This window comes from Emydura macquarii, unplaced genomic scaffold (assembly GCF_026122565.2).
Source record: "Emydura macquarii macquarii isolate MOO-44397 ecotype Brisbane River unplaced genomic scaffold, CSIRO-AGI_Emac_v2 contig_2292, whole genome shotgun sequence".
Taxonomy (NCBI): domain Eukaryota; kingdom Metazoa; phylum Chordata; order Testudines; family Chelidae; genus Emydura; species Emydura macquarii.
The window spans coordinates 617,617-636,444 of NW_027132429.1; positions in this window are offsets into that span (position 1 = coordinate 617,617).

An 18,828-nucleotide genomic window follows, 5' to 3' on the forward strand; every position below is an offset into this window, starting at 1 on the left:
ACCCTCATCTTCTAGGAGTCTATTTTTCTTACTTTGCCTCGCTGTAAATTTCTATTATTAGCGATGGAAATATTTTTTCCGCGTCATTGTGTGGGCGTGTACAGTCAATATTTACCAACAGGGACAGATAAAAATCCAATCCTTCCAAACCTCAGATGCCGCCTCTCTAGGGGACACTGGGGTCTGCTGGCCTGTCTCCCCCACCCAGTGGGGGCTTGCTGATATACCCCCCACTGGCTCTTAAAGGAGCAGACCCTCCTGTTACAGACCCCTCTGCCCTTCTTTCTGCTCCCATGGGGGCAACATTTGCATTTTTTATCACAAAGTTGCACTGTTCTAGGGTTACCAGATAGCAAGTGGGAAAAATCAGGACAAGTGGTGGGGGTAGGGGGGTAATAGGTGCCTATAGAAGACAAAGCCCCGAATATCGGGACTGTCCCTATAAAATCGGGACCTCTGGTCACCCTACCCGGTTCCCTACCTGAGTTCGAAGCACTACCTCCGGGGCCTGCGCCAGCACTGCCAGATGTCAAGGGTGGCGAAATGCCATCACTCAGCTGGGAGGTGAGTCAGAGATGAGCTCTGGGATGGTGGGTTAAAAAGCTGCAATGCCTGTGTTTGGGAGGAAGTGCAGTCTTAATATGACAGAGGGGGCTGGGTGTCAGGACTCCTGGGTTCTATTCCCAGCTTGAATAAGGACTCTTGGGTCCTACTCCCCCCTTGGGGAGAGGAGTGGGGGGGGTCTAAGACAACAGGAGCCCGTGGGAATCAGGATCCCCAGTTCTGCCACCAGTTCACCAGGGAATCTATCTCCCTTAGCCTGATCCGGCGTCCATTGAAGTGAATAATAAATCTCCCATTAAGTTCAGTAGGAGCAGGATTGGTGGGGGAGGGGGACACCTTGTGCCTCACTTTCCCCATCAGTGAAGTTGGGGATCATAACGCTCCCCTCTCTCACAAGGGGGTGGTGAGGGTAAATCGGTGTCTGTGAAGCACCTGGAAATCCCGAAGGGAGAGAGCAACGCCTGCTCACTGCCTGTAAAAAATAGCGGCACCTCGTCTGCTGAGCTTCGAAATACGAGTTCTCTCGTTAGCCCTGCGTGAGACCCAGGGCCGGACCCCCAGCTGGTGTGAGTCAGGGTCGCTCTATTAAAGTCAGCTGAGGATTTCCAACGGGCCCTGTGATTTAATGACCCCGCTGCCTGATTCTGACTCACACCGGAGCAAGTGTGAAGTAATGTCAGTGAACTGACACGGGTGTAGGTGGGAGAAGAATCAGGCCTTGACTCTGATTTGGATAGATAACTCCCACATGCCCTTGTGTAAACTGGGAGTAACTCTGCTAGAAAACAGCATGTTTAGATTGTACAGTCCGATTCAGGGCCCTGGGCACCACCGGCAATTTACAGGTGTTTCCAGAGGCCCAGCTGGAGTAAATGCACATTGACTTGAGCGAAACTGGGCCTGTTTACACTAGCTGGGGATCTGGCCTGCAGGTTCCAAAGCTCCTCGGGGCTAACCTGACCTTTTACTCAACCTGAGGCTTCAGTTTTATTTAATGCATCAGCTTCTGCTCTCAGTGACACCGGTGTGAATCTGGAGTACCTTCACTGAAGTCAATTTACATTGACGTACGCCACTGTAACAGATTTACACCTGGTGTTAGTGGGAGAGCAGAATTTGGTCCTCGATATAGGGTGTGCGTTCACCTGGCTCTGAAATGCAGCCTCCTCTGGGGTGGAGCATGTGGCAGCTATTTGACAGCACACAGCAACGCTCCATCGCAGTTTACGTTAGGAAACGAAGCAGAATCCCATTGAGAGAGGCCCTTTTAAAGAGGCCGAATGCAAATACTCGTGGCATTTGCCCAAGGTGCTGAGGGTCTGCGCCCCTGCAAAATGTGCAGTAGAAATTTGTAATGACCCCAAGTGGTCAGGAGCTGGGTTTTACACCTCCTCCAGAAAACAGCGTCTCATGCTACCACCGCAGGGCCCGGGGTTCTGCACTGACTCAGTGGAAATCACCCACTCCAGCTTCCTATGCTTTCTTTCTGCAGTAGTTTCCCATCCAAGCCCACTCATTTAGGCTTCCCCCACGTAACTCCCAGAGCTGCTGAGCTGAGGAACCGTGAAAACCCTGGTGAGGCAGCACACAGGCACTGCTTCTACAGGCCTACGTGTAAGCGGGGAAATGGTCCCGCTATTGTGGGGAACTTTCCTGGCTCATACATTACCCTGGTGGAGCTGGCTAGCGACAGGACCTGAGTCCTTGCCCCCACTCCCTTTACCCAGAGGCCTGCCTGCCTCGAGGGCTCCCCTCCCACTCTCCTGTGTGGTGGGGTCCCCGTAACCCCGACAGGGCTGGGCCCAGGATTCCTGAGTGGCTCGACCCCCAACCTTGTCGGGGTCACTAGGACAGGGGCTGGGGTGTCCCCGCTCCGGGGGCTCTCTCCACACTGGACGCTTCCCTGACCCACTGATGGATGCAGACAGTTCAGAGCAGATACAATTTAATAAACAACAATCGATTTTAGAAAAATAAAGAAAAGAGGAGAAATGTTCAAAGAAAACACCTCAGGCTGCCCCTGCCCCAGCCAGTGTCCCTGGGGTGTGAGGGACGTTCACAATCTGTGTCTCCCACATTGCCGGCCCCTGCCTGGCCGCGCTGCAGGGACACAGAGTCAGACACATGCTCTGGCAGTGGCCACACGCCCCCAGGCTCTAGGGGCAGGGCCCTTCTCCCCAGCGTCGGCCCCCCAGTGTCTGGGTCACGATCCCTTCCAAGACCTCTTGGTTGGTGGCATATCCCTGCAGCGAGGGTCCCCCTCGCACTCCTCAGCCGCTCACCGCACCTGGCTCCAGACGGCTCCAGCCCCACCCTGCATCAGTGCGGCTCGGCTCGGCTCTCTGGGACGCTCCTTGTGCCCTTCTGGTTCTGCTGCTATGGGTCAGCTCAGCTCGGCTCCCTGGGCTTCTTCTCTGGCCTCCGCACCCAGCTCCAGACGGCCCCAGCCCCACTCAGCTCTCGGGCAGCTCCTCTGGTCCTGCTGCTGTGACCCTGCTCAGCTCTGCTCAGCTCTGCTCCCCTCCCTGGCCTGGGCTTCTCTCATCTCCCAGCCACCGGCTGCTCTGTCCTTAGCTTGGCCCTGCTCTCTGCCCAGGCAGGCTCACATGGAGGACGGGGACCCCCCGGCCTCCTGGCTCCCTCACTGGCCTGCCCGCCCGGTTAAGCAGGCTGACCTGAGTTGGCCTCTCCCCACCGGCCCTGGGGGCTGTGTCTGTTTCAGGGTCCTAATTCCTCAGGAGATGTCGACCCGAAAGACCCGCTAAGTGTCAGTGAGGGGCTAATAGACCCCTTACATATAGATGCCAGAGGTGGACGGGTCCTCCACCCCAGTTCCCCTGGCCAGCGCATCCCTGGAGACCTCTCCGCCGCCTCAGTGATGAGAACAAACCGACCTGGCCTGGGACTGCGTCCTGTTCTCTGGTTAACTGAGTTAACGGGGCAAACAACTGAGCTGGACAGAGCAGGGCCTGGGCAGGTTGTTCACCTGTACTTGCACCACTGCAGACGCAGAACAAAAGGACACCGTCTTGTGACTAAGGTAAAAGCTGGGAGACAGGCCTCCCGGGTTCTTTCCCAGCTCTTGGGGGGGAGTGGGTTCTAGTAGTTAAAACACGAGAAGATGGGGGGTCAGGACGCCTGGGTTCTATCACCAACTCTGGAGGAGGAGTGGGGCCTAGTAGTTAGAGGAAGCGGGCTGATGGTTAGGATTCCTGGGGTGTGTTCCCAGGGTCGACAGTGTAAGTCCCTGGCTCTCAGGACTCCTGGGTTCTCTCTCTGGTTCTGGCAGGAAGTGCGAGCAGGTGCTTAGAACCAGCAGGGAACTGCTGCCTGTCCGTTAGCAGGGCAACACCGTGGCCTAGTGGATCTGACTGGGGCTCAGGAGACCTGGATTCTGTTTCCAGCTGTGCCACTGGCCTGCTGGGCGAACTTGGGCATGTCCCGTCACCGCTCACTGCCTCAGTTTCCCCACCAGTGTAATGGGGATAATGACACGATGTAAAGCACTTTGATGAAGAGCTGGGTCGTCAACTCAAGTGCAGGAGGCTTTAGGGAGCTAAGGATGAAGTCTGCAGTCCCCGCTCCTGACCTGAGGGCTGAATGGGTCTGACAACGCTTATGCCACGGTTTTCCGAGACCCTCGGGCCAGAAGCACCAGAGCTGAGCAGCCGGTTATGAACTGAACTGCTGGACGTGGTGGAAACGGCCAGCGTCAGCTCGAGGGTGTGCGCGCCGTTCTCTCTCTATCACACGTGCTTAGCTGGTCTCTCTAGGTCATGCCACACGCGAGCGGGCTGGATCGCCTCACAGGCAGGATTTCCTGAGTGCGGCAAGCCTTGACCAGATACGGCTCAGCTGGGGAGGGCAGGATGCAGCCCGCGCTCAGGGGCTGGCTCTCCAGTGGCACTGAGAAATGGGGCAGGTGCCCACAGCAGGGGGAGCCCAGCGTAGAGGGCATGGTGCCTCTAAATGCCCACACACAGCAGCAAGAACTGCAACAGCCCATCGCAGTCTGCTGGCCCATTGCCCAGGGTACGAGGGCAGCGGGGGTGGTAATGGCCTCACCTTTAAGGGCCAGGAGACCAGGCGCTAGTCAGCAGTAATTAGGCACCTCCCAGCCTAAGAAGGCTGCACTGCCTGTGGCTAGGAGACAGCCTGAAACACCCGGACGTCGTCAAAGGGCGGGGAACACTCAAGGCAGGAAAGCACCGCACAGCGCAGTGTAGCAGGGAAAAGAGGCCATAGGCACGGGCAGGGCACGAGGAGTAACTCCATGCTGCGCCATAGGGAGAGACTGAACCCTAACTCCTCTGAGAGGGGGCCACGTGGGGTGAAAGGACTTCCCAGTCGTCTGGCTTTTCGCTGGGGGCTGAGCCACGTGAATCTCTGGGAGAGACAAAACCTGGGGGAGGGGAAACTGAGGCAGGGAAGGATGGCAGTGCCGTGCTCGGCCAGCAGAGGGTGCTACAGGGCAACCACGTCCTATGACAGGGTTCCTAGCCCACGACTCCCAGTATATATCCCAAGGTGGGGATTGGTGGGGGCAGTAACCCACAGCTTGAGGGAGCTGTATCATACACATTTGTGTTCAAACGAGAACTGGATGCCCAGTGATTCAATCCCTCCTGTGGCTGATCCACCACAATAAGATAAAAGCCCTACTACTGTTACCAGCTAAAATGGAGTTACTCCTCGTGCTCTGTCCGTGCCTGCGGTGGCCCATCTGAGAATGCCAAGGTCTTTTTGCAGGCTGCAAAAAGGAAAGTGAATTCTCGCAGGCTGGTGGCCATCACTGCAGTTAAATTCACCAGCCAGTGCTTCTGATCCCCCTGGCACCGGTTCCAGGAAGCTAAAACAAGAAGTTACACAACCCCCTCTATTGCATTTCAGTCTCTGGCTCCCAATCAGCCACTGGGTCCAGTAAAGGGATACATTATTTAAACTCTGTTCCCTTTACCAAAATGTTCTCCTGATCCGCAAAGGGTCAGATTCATATTGCCCGATCAATATAAGTTTGGATCTTACCCAAAATCCCCCGCTGGCAGCCAATCCTTTAGAAACTAAAGCGAAAGGTTTATCATGAAAGGAAAGAAACAAACAAGCAGAGAGATGTTAAATGGTCGAAGCAATCGGATACATGCAGCTGACTCCAAAGTCCATACATCTCAGCAAAACTGAGGAGTTTGCAAGCTTGTAGATTCCCTCTGGGGTCCATCCAGCACCTGGATGGGTCTCAGTCCTTTGTTTCACAGCTTCAGTTGTAGAGGAGTTGATCCAGAGGTAGGAACTGGATTACTACCATAGGCGTGCGCACGGGGTGTGCCGGGTGTGCCCAGGGACACCCTAACGCAGAGGTGTCAAACATCTGATTTCTCAGCGGACGGACACAGCGAGCCGCCGCCGAAAAAGAAGAAGCCGTGAGATTTTGCGGCGGACACTTGGACGCGGTGAGAATTCCGCCGGCGGGAAATTCAAATGTGGCCCGCCGGTGGAATTCAGTTTGACACCCCTGATAAAGATGAAAATTCCCTGGGTGCACACCCGAATGAAAAGTGCTGCGCACGCCTCTGATTACTACTGGAACTTGGAAGCAGGAAGGATTGAAGACAAGCAGGAGAATGGGGAAGCTGCATTTATAGTCTCTGGTCTGCCAGGTGGCTTGTTTTAAACACAAGTTGTGGCTTGTTTCAAACACTTGCATGCAGTCCCCCTGACCCCAGGAGGCATGTCCCTACATGTCCCGCAGCTCTGGCTTCTCTCCCTGATGGCCTCATTGAGTCATCAAAGCTGACACTCATCTGACGGGGAGGCGTAACCCACACTGGCACAGCACAAGTGTTTGGCTACAGACATAAACCACACACGTCTCCATAACTTACAGGACAAAGACAATACATTCACACAAACGATATGATCATACTTAGCAAATCGTCGCCTCTCCAATGGTACCTGAGGTGGCATCTCTCGTACGAATGATTGTAATTTTGCCATATTGATAGCAATAATATTATAAACGGGCACCCCTAATCAGACAGCGTCACGGTCCTTTAGCGCAAGTGGTAGAGATCACGGGTTTTATGACTTGTCAGCATTAGAAGGGAAATCTCATCAAGTGGTTACAGGACTTACAAGTCAGGACATGGTTCCGGTCCCGGGTCTAGTGGTCACAGCAAGGGCTCTGGGCATCGGGACGCCTAGGTTCTATGCCAAGCTCTGAAAGGGTAGTGGTGTCTAGTGGTTAGAGCTGGGCCGCGTGTGCTCTATGCCCAACTCTGGAAGGGCATTGTGGTCTAGTGGTTAAAGTGAGGCCGCCCGAGTTCAATTCCCAACCACTAGCTCGCTGTGTTACCTTGTGCAAGTTACCGCCTCTGACCGTGCCTCAGTTTCCCCATGTGTAGTCCAAGGATACTAATACTGTCCTACCACATGTAGGTGCAAACACCTAGAGAAGGGCAAAAAAGCGTGACAAAACTGCCTTCCACTTAAGACTTTGCGGGTGTGTTAGCCTGCTGCTGGCTTTCGGAGCCCAAGAGACGCTTTTTTATTTATTTTTGGCAGCCGAAATGTTTTAGCAAAACTGACCCAAATTCACAAAACGTTTTGGGGTCTCCAAGCTGCATCTTTCACTCAGCGCTAGGGCTGAGTCCAATCCCGTGACACTGACAGCATTCTCCACTGAAGCGAGGCTGTGTGCTCGACTGGAGGGTGGGTCACGATGCCTGGGTCCTATTCCCAGCTCTGCCAGGCACCTCGGGTAAACCTCTGTGCCTCAGTTTCCCCAGCTGAAAAACAGATGGACAATATTAGTTCAGCCACAGGCTATTCATCAAGTTTAAGGCCAGAAGAGACCCTCAGATCACCAAATCAGACACAGGCCTGAGAATTTCACCTCCTTGCCCCGTTTGGAGCCCAATACCTTGTGTTTGACTATAGTATCTTCCAGAGAGCCTCCAGTCCAGATTAAAAGACATCAAGAAATGTCCTGCTCCCCTTGGGAGCTTGCTTCAATGGATATTGGAACCAATAATGTCATGTGGGTAGAAAGGGGAGATTAATTCCCTGACCTATATTATACAGGAAGTCAGATTAGATGATCCGGCTTTAAAATCTATGAATCTAGTGGGGCGTGGATTTGCATTCTGCTGTCTACAGATTAGAAGGGGAAGCCCCCATCTAAAAAGGATTCAGCATAAAGAGGCATACATCAACCTGGGAACCAATCCAACTTGAGGGGGTGTGTGTGGGGGGGGGATCTCCCCTCCCCACCAAAAGCTGAATCTCTTGTGCCAAAGCAACAGAAGCTGCCATAGGAAATGAAACTGCAACTTGAAAGAACTACCTGGGTGGCTGTGGATGTGATAAGCATCAGGGAAGTAACATTACTGTAAAATTCACTTGTGGTACACAGCATGGCAAACCCACAGGCTGGGGGGAACGGGCGCCTACAGGCGAGGTATTTATAACAATGAAATGGCAAAATTCAGAGCCCGCCAGTGGGAAGAGAAAAATAATCAAAGCAAGATGGCTTGTGTTTGTGTAGAGACTGACTCTCGTTCCAGTGGCGTCACGGTGCATGGGGTGATGGGGTGGAGTCTGGGCCCCCTGCTTTAACCACTAGCCCTCACTCCCCTCCCCAGCACCGGGACGGGAGGGGAGTGAGGGCTAGTGGTTAGAGCAGGGTGGCTGGGAGTCAAAGATGCCTAAGTTGTATTCCTGGCTCTGAGAAAAGAGCTGACTCTTGGTTAAAAGATGGAGAACTGGGAATGGGAGCTTAGGTCTCCTGAGGTTTGTTCCAGCTCTGAGAGGGAGTGGGGTCTCATGGTTTCCCATCTGTGTGCCTCAGTTTCCCCATCTGTGATCTGCAGACAACCTGCTCTATCTCCCAGGGGAGTTGCGCTCTCTAGGTGCTGAAGCTGGCAGTGTGAATTCTGGCACTAGTGCAACTTGCCACATACTGAACCTGGGGGCAGGGAGAGGGTGGGTGAAACCTGTATTCATTGAGCATGTTGGGCTGGGGTTGCCGCCAGGCTGGTTTTTGCCCTGTACTCTGGCCGGTTTTTCTACTGCCTTGTCAGTTGCCAGTGAAAAGATGTAAGGTGCCGCCCGGGTTTTTTTGCCGCCTGCCCACGGCAATCCGAACCAACGGCCTCGCACGTCACAGCTGGGCGGACGCTGCAGCCCGGCCAGCGGCCCCTGGGTCCCGCGCTGCGTGGATGCAGCACGCCAGGCCCTTCACCTGCTCTTGCCAAAATCACGGCAGCTCCTCTCAGTGCCAGGGAGCGGCTGGGACGTGGGACAGACCCGTCACCCGAGCGGGATGCTCGCCAGAGGGGAAGGGAAGGGGTGCGATGAGGGAGGCTGAGAGGGGCGGAGGGAACACAAGCCTGTGCGTGTAGCCCAGCGGCTCTGCCCAAGGAAACGCAGCCAGAATTAAGCCGGGCCACGGGCCACAGAATGGTGATGGCCCCGAGGGGGCCAGCGTGGCTCTCTGCCAGCTACCATGGCTCCCCAATCGCTCTCAGGTTCTCCTCCTCCTTCTGCTGCTGCTTCTCGCTGAAGCCTCGGCGTCCTGTGGCCGCCCTGACCTACTTTAGGTGCCGGAGGCTACATCGGCAGAACCACGGGCTGTGGGTGATTCTGCGAAGCCCTTATCTCGCCCGTGATGGCAACGGGGCCTCGCTGATGGCGCAGCCTCCCGGCTGTTTGCGGCGCTCTCGAGCTGCCGCTGAAGCGAAAAGGGGAAGATGGAGCTTCGAGATACGGGGCGGGCGAGAGAAGCTGGGTCCCAGCTGTCGGCGTCGTTAAAGATCCGCTGGGGCTTTATGCCAGAGTCGGGATGTGAACTCGGGGGGGCCCTGACCGTGTTCACGCTTGGGTGATGCTGCCTGGTCACACGAAACTCCCCCCTGAGCCTTGCTTCCTCTTCAATGCCTGTCTGCAGCAGGGGTGCTGCATTGCCATGTGCTGTTCTATGGCTGCTGCGTCCCACCTCAGAGCCAGCTGCATTGCAGCCCGTGGGTGAGCAACCCCGGTGCAGTGTTGTTGGGTGGCTGTCAGACAGCTGTCACACCAACCCACCCCCAGAAGCAGATGCATTTCAGTGGCATATAAACTCACTCCCACCCCAAACTAACAACTAGACAGCGCTCCTTCCCGGATCCCGGGATAGACCCCCATGAGTCCTGACTCACAGACCCCCTTCCCTGTAACCACTAGGCCCAACTTCCCTGCCGGAGCCAAGAACAGAACCCAGGAGTCCCGACTGTCAGGCCTTGCCTCCCCCACTCTAGCCACTAGACCCCACTCCCTTTCTAGAGCCAGGGACAGAACCCCACAGTCCTGGCACCCAGCCCTCCCTTCTCTGACCACTAGCCCCACTCCCCTCCCAGAGCTGGGAAGAGAACCCAGGTGTCCTGGTTCCTATATTCAGCGCCATACTACACAGCACTGGGTTCCCGGTGCAGTGTGGGGCCTGCTATGGGTCAGAGTAAGGCAGGCTTTTCCCCTCGGCTCTTGAAATCAGTTTCCATAGAAGGCCTCTGCTGATAACAAATCTCTGGAGGGGAAATTGACAGGGGGCCTTTTGGGGGTGAGAGCCGGTTTCCGAGCACAGCTCTAAACAGGAAGTTTAGTTCGTTTACTCTCTTCAAAGGGGAAGCGTCTAGATCAATGCGAGAGCAACCTGGGCGGCCACAGAGATTTCAGACGCTCCCTTACGGGTGGAATCTTCCTTCGGCTGGCGGCTCCCACATGGGGAGCGCGGGGGTGTCTCTGAGACCGAGTCCATGGGTCGAGGCCCATGGGCATTAGTCACCTAAATGCCCTTGAGGATCTGGGCCGAAGGGTCCATAGCAAGACGTTTTATTGCTCAGGTCAATGCACTGGGGAGGGAACCAGCTATGGGGAGGGAGTTGGGGGGGGGTTGTGTCCTTGCAGCCCCCAATGGAGGAAAATAAATCGGGGTGGGGTTGTCAGGCATTGCTGCCCCCTACTGGAGGGAATTAGGGGTGTGGGTGTGTGTGTGTAAACCACTGCCCTCTGCTGGAAAGGAATCAGACGCACTCCACTGTGTGCCATAGACTTTACACCGCGTGGCGTCCCCCACCCCCCGCCAGCCCGGTTGGCCGCAGCTGGGGTTTTCGCAGGAAGAGGGGCTTGGCTGGGCTCTTGCCCAGATGCCGCTGGGACGTTCTGAGCTGGCACTGCCGGCGGTTTAGCGGCCGATCAACCTCCCTCCCTGCAAGGAAACTCCCTGACTGCCCCAGGTTAAAATAAACAAGTGAGGCGCACTGCCACTGGCAGCGGGTGCCTTCCCTGCCCTGTCAGGGCCCCATTTCAATCTCGGTTTGTCTGTCCACCCATCCACCTGTCTGTCTGCCCGTTTCTCTCTCTCTCCGTCTGTCCGTTCTAGCCGTCCATCTACCTATCTATCCGTTTGTTGGTTCCTCCGTCTCACTATTCACCTGGCTCCCGATTTCTGAGGTGCCTCTTGCCTTCGCATCTAGGCACTTTAAGCTGCCTAGAAGGGGGATTTTTCAAGGTTCACATGGGACACGGGTCCCCAAAAAGCAGGGGCAAGACACTAGTATCACCCTCTTCACCCCCATCCTGCTGTGTCCTTGACAGAAGCTTCCAGTGGGCCCTCATGGTGTTTGCCTGCAGTACCTCATTCAGCCACTAGCAGTCGCTGTGTGGTGTCTGGGTGGAAATGAGGGAGACAAAGCTGGAACTCAAGCTGGGTGGCTGCTTTTGTTGGTAAATGCCCCCGCCTCGAGGAGGTCTGCGATTCCGCAGCTGAGCACAGGTTGAAGGGCTTTATTTAACGTAACACGATGGCCATCAGCAGCGGGGATTGAACCCAGGCGCTCTGGGGATGAACGCACGAGGCTCTACGGCCTGACGGACCACAGCCAGCTCTATAGCAGGCTCATTATCCTCCATGAGCAGCCCTGCCACTAGATGGGGCTGGAGGGCCACACTGATTTACCCTAGTGTACATTAAGTCCCTCCTACCGCATACCCCGGTGCGTGGGTGCTGCTGGGATCCAGGCAGCCCACCCCGGAAGGGATTGACGGGGCCCCACCCGCACAAAGATGCTCCCATGTCGTTTTTTGAGCTGCAAACGACCCTGGAGATTTAAATGTGCAGGAAGGGGAGGGCGGGGGGACGGTCCTTGACCAGGAATTTTGTCACTCAGCTCAGCTCCCCGTGGGGAGGGATGCTGAGGGCCTGATTCTAAGGCCTGGGCTATGCTGCAAAGCGAACTCGACGGACTTGGTTGCTTCCATGGGCCGTGGGCTGTCTTGGGAGCTGGGAGCCAGGGGCTGAGAGCTCTGGCTCTCGGCCCCCAGGCTGCCCCTCTTCAGTGGGGGGAAGGGCTCCTGGTGAAGACGCAAGGAGCAGGGCATGGACGTCAGCCACCGCCATAACGACTAGCACAGGGCCGTCATGTAGACGTAGTGAGTGACCTTAAAGGAGCCGTGCTATGGGTAGCTCCACCTGCGTGGGAAGCCGGCCTCCCTGGGTGGTGCTGAGCTGCTGCAGGGGAAGGCTTGGGCCAGGCTGGTCCCTGCTGCTCACAGGACAGAGGTCCCCAAATGGAGGGAGGGGTGGAGGAACCTTCAGGGGGTGTGATGGGGCCGGGGCCAGCACCCACAGGGGTAGAGAGGGGTAGAGAGCTCTGCCCCCATCTCTGCTCCAGCCCCGTCCCCCTGGCTCCTGGCTGCGGCCCCAGGCCCCATCCCAGGCCCTACGCCCCACTCCTGGCTGGCCCCTGCAGCTCCAGCCCTCACCCCAGCCCCAGCTGCAGCCTAGGCCCTGGCTCCGGGTCCTGCTTACGGTCCCCGACCATGGCTTTGGCTCTGGTCCAGGCCGTGTAAGGGGGGGGGGGGGGCGACCCCAAAAGTTTGGGGACCGCTGTCATAGGAGGATGTTGCAGGAGGTGGTGAGCGTGAGCTAGAGCAGCCCGGAGGCCAACACCAGCCACGGCCTAAGACTAGCGGGACCAACAGTGTCTTCTTGATTCCTTGTCCTCCTCCTGTTTGTGTCCAGCTCTCCCTGGCCTTATACTTAGATTGTCAGCTCGGTGGGGGCAGGGACTGTCTTCTTGTCCTGTCTGTAGTCTGAGCTCCTGAGCCGTGACTGGGGCTCCTGGGTGTACTGTAATATACCTAAGAAATAATGTACAGCGCCTAGCACCATGGGGTGCTCTGGTCCATGACTGAGGCTCCTAGGTACTACTGTAATATACCTAATAAAGAATGTACAGCGCCTAGCACCAGGGGATGTTCTAGTCCATGACTGGGGCTCCTGGGTGTACTGTAATATACCTAAGAAATAATGTACAGCGCCTAGCACCATGGGGTGCTCTGGTCCATGACTGAGGCTCCTAGGTACTACTGTAATATAACTAATAAAGAATGTACAGCGCCTAGCACCATGGGGTGCTCTGGTCCATGACTGAGGCTCCTAGGTGCTACTGTAATATACCTAATAAGTAATGTACAGCGCCTAGCACCACGGGATGCTCTGGTCCATGACTGGGGCTTCTAAACTCTATGATATTAGAAATAACTATAACTAGGGAACTCAAGGTGGTTTAAAGCCCCCTTAATCCTCCACAAGCCCAGGGATAGAGTAACCAAGAAGCAGTCCCCTAGGGCTGTTTGCAGAGGTGGATTTCGCTGCGCAGTGGCTCCCAGATCCACACCGTCCTCAGCATCTGTTAGCTTGTGCTGTCTCCTCACTCCAGCTTGCAGGGCTGGGCAATCTGTGCTGTGCAATAATGAAAGCAGCACACATCCCCCTCCAGCTATGACTCAGGATCAGAGATCTCTCTCTCTATATATATATATTTACAGTTGTGAGGCGCAGCTTGAAAGCTCACCTCCCCCTGTCCTTCCGATGGCTGCCTCTTCCACGGCAGGGCCTGCATTTCAAAGCCCCAGGGCTGAGCGAGGTGGGAGGGTGCGGTCAGGGCCGCGCACCAGAGTCTCGCCTTCATGTGAGTCACAATCTTTGTCTTCTGGTTCAGCAGAAGGAAAAAGCTTTGGTGTTTGACAACGGCAGGTTGTTCTACTGAGCTGCAAACCCGTCGGGCTGCAAAGTCGCGGCAACCCATCGGAAGCACGACTCACGCCCACACCACGAGAAAATGGGTGCAATGCTCCCACAGAACACTAGAAGGCAGGATAAGGAAAGCGGGCTAATGCCAGCCACAGCCAGCAGCACTGAGTGAATGCCATGCCCCTTGCGGGCACTAGATGGAGCTGTAGGGAAAGAGAGGAGCTGGGCATTCACCCTAAAAATTTCCCCATTTTTTTGACGCTGTTTTTCTTTCTCATGCACATTTCTCCCTAATTTTTCTGCAAAACTGTCCACATTTTTTACACAACATTTTGTACACAAAGTATGCTTTCCCTGCTGGGGGGAAATGTAATGAAGCCGGGGTGGGAGAGACCCTGAAAATGTGGGGTGGGAGGTTGGGTTAAAAATGGTTTTGAATTTTCTTTAACTGAAAACTGACTATTTTTAATAACTTTTGTTTAAAAGGAATTGTCTCAGGGTTCATGTTTGGTTTTTTTTTTAATTGAAAAATAAAACAAAAATTTGAGTGGGACATTGAGAAAAGGAAATATCCCCCTCCCAATGTCCCCCCAAAAACAATTGGCATGTTTTGATCAGCTGTGGAGGGGGCAGTTTTCCCTTTTTTTTTTTTTTTTTTTTTTTTTGAATGGGATAGAGACAAATGCTTCTGCTAACCCTCTTTGAAGGGATCTGTCATCTGGTGCTGAGATGCAGCCACCTCTGGGCTGGGGCATGGGGGCTGTTTATACAGGGATCCATTGCATGACACTGAAATGCAGCCACTTCTGGAGTGAGGACCAAGTGCTGTTTATATAGGGATCCTTAAGTACTAAAGAAGTATAAAATAATGGGGGCACAGAGGAAACTGCTCCTGTCTACATTTTCTGATGATATAAGAACAAACAGGGAACTAATAAAACAGAAAGGTGGAATAGTTGAAAGCAATCACAGAAAATGCTTTTTTACACAGTGGAATATTTACCTGTGGAACTCTCATCCACTTGATGCCATCAAGATACATTTGGCACTGAGATGCATCAGCCTCTGGGGTGAGGTGCAGCAGCTATTTATACAGGAATCCCTCACCTGGTTCTGAGGTGCAGCCACCTCTGGGGTGCGGCACAAGAATTGTTTATACAGGGATACCTCATCCAATGTTGAGATGCAGCTGACTCTGAGATGGGGCCCAGCAGCTATTTACAGGGCTGGCCCCAGACCAAATAGCACCCCAGGCGATGCCCCCCACCCCCTCCATTTGTTAAACTTTTGAACAACTTATTTTTTATTGCATTTGTGGCTCATTTCACAACTTTGATGTATGATTCGCATGCATGATGTATCCCTGTCAACTAATACGATAAAGTTGCACACTAGGATCTGTAAATCTGTATTGATTCATGGCATATTAGCAAATAAAAAAAAATCATTTCCTCTAGTCATATAGAAACTTTTTAATTTTAAAAAGTCCTAATTTCTTCTGCACTGGGACGATCATTACCACCTAAAACCTGGTTTCTGAGCCTAGAATCCTAGAGGATGAGGGTTAGAAGGGACCCCAGGAGGTATCTAGTCCAACCCCCTGCTCAAAGCAGGGCCAACCCCAACTAAATCTTGTTCTGCTTCAGATATTTTCCCATCAAAATTGCCCCTTGCTACAAATTAAACTGCAGCGAAGCGTTTTGCTTCCTATGCTGTGCTCCAAAAGACTTCCTCAGGGGCACCTTTTATTTTCTCTGCGGGAAAACTGATAGTTTTAGGGAGAGCAAAAGTCTCTGGTCCCCCATCTTAGAGAGCCACCAAACATCACGCGTAAAGCATGGCAAAAGAAATCGTATTTCTTTTGTATTGCTGCGTAGATACGGATTCGATAGATGTCTCTGGAGTCTCATTAAACATGCACTTTATTAGTCGCTATTTACACCCTTCAAATCCTAGAACACAAGTACACGTTCACAACTACACAACACACACGGCTCACGATGTCGCAGCTGGGCTTTCCCGTCACTTCGGTTCGGTCTCGCATCTCGCTGGCTGTCTGGCAGCACCCCACCCCTTAGATACCTGCGAAGGCCTGGCTGACAACATTCGAGGGGGAAAAGGTCGTTCTCCGAAAGTCTGGAAGGTTCCACGAGATTCTACAAAGGTCCTGAACATGTGAGGAGGTGAGTGAAAAATGAAGCCACAGATGGGAGACCTGAAACATTTTACTTCAAATGTTCTAGTTTCCCTTTTGTCACTAACAACAAAAACAGCCAGCCCCGAGCCCGGCACCCCTGAAACCCGGCACCCCAGGCACTGGCCTGGATCGTCTGCCCCTAAATCTGGCCCTGGCCAGATTTCCAGGAATCCCTCACCCAGTGCTGAGATGCAGCCACCTCTGGGGTGTGCCACAGGGGCTGTTTGATACAGAGATACCTCGTCTGATACTGAGATGCAGCTGGCTCTGGGGGGCTGCACGGCAGTTGTTTATACAGCCACACGGCAGCAGTGTAAGAGCTCCCAGGACTGAATGCGCCCATCATGCGACTTCAGACCTGCAGAGCGCTGTGTGTGCGGCTTGAAAGTTTGACTCTTTCACCAGCAGCGGTTGGCCCGATCAAAGATACGACCTCAAGCATCTTGTCTCCCGTCTGTAGCAGTCAGGCTATCTTGTGCCTGGGGTCTCGGCTCCAGAAGAGGGCGCTCCTGTTCCATAATTAGCACAAAGAACCGTCAGTGGCCTACCAGGCCTGGCACAGGGGTATTTCTCAGTGCCCCCCTTGCCCCCGCTCTGCCGTTGCCCCTCAGCCCCAACCTGCAGCCCCTGCTGCCCCAGGAGCCAATTGCCCCGAATCCTGCCAGGCTAAGCCGCCTTTTTATGATGTCCCCTAGGCCTCGTAGGGTGTGGCCACAAAACTTTGCTGTGTGACCCCGGACAGGATTCCAAGCCAGGCTGCTAGCGAGGGGGGCAGGCTGGTGTAGGAGACCCCTTTCCCTTTGGAGCCAAATGGGCAAAGGGAGGAGACTGAAGCCCCCGGGGGGGGGGGGTGTGAGCTAGTGACATGCTCGGTGCTAACACAGCGTAGCAGGGCCGCAATGCCACAGTGGTGAGTGGGAGCCTGGAGGAGCGGGTAATTCCAGCAGTGACCACTAGGGGGCTCTTTGCAACAAGTGTGGGTCACAGGGATGCCAGGCCAGCTGGACCATTGGTCTGATCAGTTCCTGGTCTGTTCCTGTTGCTATGGCAGGAGACATCAGGTGGCGCTCTTGCACATCCTTTTTTCTTAGTGTGCGAGCAAGTGTTCAGTCTTTGCAGACATGCTGTGTTGCTAGTTTTGTGGCGTTTGTCGCGGCGGGGGAGCGGGGGAGGGGGGGAAGCTTTTGCAGACAGCTGGAGAGTTTGCTCTTTGCCTTAATAATAATGATTGATTACGATCTAGCAGTTACCTAGTGCTTTTCATCAATAGATCGCAAAGCACTTTTCTGTCTGTCTGTCTGCAGAAGTTGTTTCTCTTTAATTACAGCAGTATAGTTAATGATACAACCTCCCCTCCCCCATAGTGTGGTCACAGTTATATCAGTGTAAAGGGGCTTGTACTGGTATACTTTATTCCTGTGTGGGATGGGGAATAAGCTAAACTGGTTTAAAATACCTTTATACCAGAATATCTACAGCCATTCTAGGGGGTTGATTAGATACATCAATTTCAAGGTCAGAAAGCACCCTTAGATCATCCAGGCTGGTATCCTGTGTCACACAGGCCAGAGAAGTACACCCAGCCCTGCCCCGACCCTGTGTTCAGCCCAGTAACTTGTATATTTGGCTAACGCATCTTCCAGAAAGTGACCCAGTCTTGATCTGAAGATCTCCAGAGGTAGAAAATCCCCTGTTTCCCGGGGTGGTTTGTTCCACTAGCTAATGTGCTTTGCTTTAACTGGAATTTACCCGGCTTTAACGTCCAGCCGTTGGGTCTCATTGTGCCGTATCAGTCAACAAATCACACCCCTGATCACGCCTTTCGCAGTGTAGTCTTACCAGTAGGGCTCTGCATGGGGACTCAGGAGACCTGGGTTCTCTTCCAGGCTCAGCCACTGGCTTGCAGAGTGACCTTGGGCAAGTCACTTCCCTCCCACCCCCGTGCCTCAGTTTCCCCATCTGTAAAATAAGGAAAATGATACCGGCCCCCCCGTAGTAAAGCGCTTTCAGAGCTGAAGTTGCTAAGAGCTAGGGATTATTGTTCGGTGTTTGTACAGCACCTAGCACAGAGGCAAGCACTCAGGTGCTACCGTAATACACCTAATAAAGCACAGCACCCTGCACCATGGGGTCCTGCTCCCATGTTTAAGAAAGATGAATTCAAACCGGAACAGGTGCAGAGAAGGGCTGATGAGAGGAATGGAAAACCTGCCTTATGAGGGAGACTCAAAGAGCTTGGCTTGTTTAGCCTGACCAAGAGAAGGCAGAGGGGAGATAGGATTGCTCTATAAATACATCAGAGGGATAAATATCAGGGAGGGAGAGGAGTTATTTAAGTTCAGCGCCAATGTGGACACAAGAACTAATGGACATAAACTGGCATTCTGGAAGTTTAGACTTGAAATTAGACGCAAGTTTCTGACCATCAGGGGAGTGAAGTTCTGGAACAGCCTCCTAAGGGGAGCCGTGGGGGCTAGAAACCGAGCTGGCTTCAGGACTGAGCTTCATAAGTTTATGGAGGGGATGGTCTGATGGGGCAGCCTAATTTAGCAGTTGACGGATCTTTGACGACTAGCAGTAAACACGCCCTGTGGCCTGCGATGGGACGTAGATGGGCAGGTTCTGAGTTACTCCGGAGAATCCTTTCCGGGTGTCTGGCTGGTGAATCTTGCCCACATGCTCAGGGTGTAGCTGATAGTCATATCTGGGGTTGGGAAGGAATTTTCCCCCAGTGCAGATCGGCAGAGGCCCTGGCGGGTTTTCACCTTCCTCTGCAGCACGGGGCACGGGTCACTTGCTGGTGGATTCTCTGCACCTTGAAGCCTTTAAATCATGATTTGAGGACTTCAGTAACTCAGTCGTAGGTGAGGGTCTATTACAGGAGTGGGTGGGTGAAGATCTGTGGCCTGCCTTGTGCAGGGGGTCAGACTAGATCATCAGAATGGTCCCTTATAGTCTATGTGTCTATGAGAGCAGGCGAAGGTTGCTAACCAGCAGAGGA